Below are 1,142 nucleotides of genomic sequence, written 5' to 3'. Positions count from 1 at the left end.
CTGTTGGGAAAGAGAAAAAAAAAGTCTTAATATTTTCATTCAATTTTCAACTCTAGCAAGCACAACAAGCAGAGAAAATCTGCAAAGATCATCCACATGGCCAAACCAAGGCAGAACTGGGAGTAGCCAGTCTCTGGAGGCTTCTCCCAACCCTCTCTGTAGGTTCCCATCTGGCCATTGCCCCTACACCTGCCAATCTGATCCTTGAATCTCTGGGCCCAAGAAGTGGTCTCAACCCAGGACTTCTAGAGAGGACCTTTTAGACAGACAGGCTTCTGAACTCTCTCCCTAATCCTAAACTAAACACAACAGGAGTTAGCAATAGATTCAGGGGTAGGAAAGAACATACTAAGCTTCTCAATTCATACTTTGTAAGCAAGTGCATCTTCTTAAGCACTAGTTAATGACAAACCAAGGCACTTGAGGCATTCTAGGCCAGGTTGTACCTCAATTAGTTCAGTGACCTTGGGCAAAAGTTTAGACTCGATTTTGTCAACTACATAACAAGTGGATTAGATTAGTCAATATATCAAATTGTTTTCTTCAGAATCCTAGGGGTTCCTTGACAGTGCTTCAAAGGAGAAAGGGAGGCAAAACGGTGAAGGAGTTCCAGATCCCCGACCTCTGATTCAACCAGATAGCTTCATTTTTATCAGTTTTACTGGAATTCTCCATAAGCCACTGTTGAATAAAGATGTCACCACCCATACCCATACTCAGGTTTATAAATCAGCAAACTGGTTTTAGTCTTTCCTTGTAGTACTAACTTCTTAGGACACAATACTTCTGTGTTAACCTGATGAAATTTAGTCTATAGTCACTGTGCCAAAAACTGAGAAGAATGGCATGTGAATCATTATCTTGAGATTTAGTCTGTGACCCCTGAGTCAAACTGGGAGTGCCCCCCACCCCCCCAAAATGTTCTTCCTCTGTCCTTAGGACCGACAGTCTAGGGATATAGATGCCAAAGTGAAGTGATCTCTGGGACAGAGGGCTGTTCACCCCTGATACAAATTCTGCTGCCATTGAAATAAAGACTAAAAGGATGCAGAAATGGAAACGGCAGAAAACTGTCCTTAAATGATTTGGTTATTGTTGATGCTTAAGTAGAGGCAGTTGTTAACCTGGTATGTATTGAGGGC

At 42.2% G+C, this 1,142-nt stretch overlaps 1 protein-coding gene across 13 annotated transcripts in view; it reads right to left on the bottom strand.

The window, feature by feature from the left end:
- The window catches only part of ENTPD5 (ectonucleoside triphosphate diphosphohydrolase 5 (inactive)), a 44,113-nt gene that overhangs the window by 4,126 nt on the left and 38,845 nt on the right, over window positions 1–1,142 (bottom strand). The window lies entirely within an intron of this gene.

Source organism: Mesoplodon densirostris, chromosome 4, assembly GCF_025265405.1.
Source record: "Mesoplodon densirostris isolate mMesDen1 chromosome 4, mMesDen1 primary haplotype, whole genome shotgun sequence".
NCBI lineage: Eukaryota > Metazoa > Chordata > Mammalia > Artiodactyla > Ziphiidae > Mesoplodon > Mesoplodon densirostris.
This window is presented reverse-complemented; position numbering and strand designations above follow the sequence as displayed.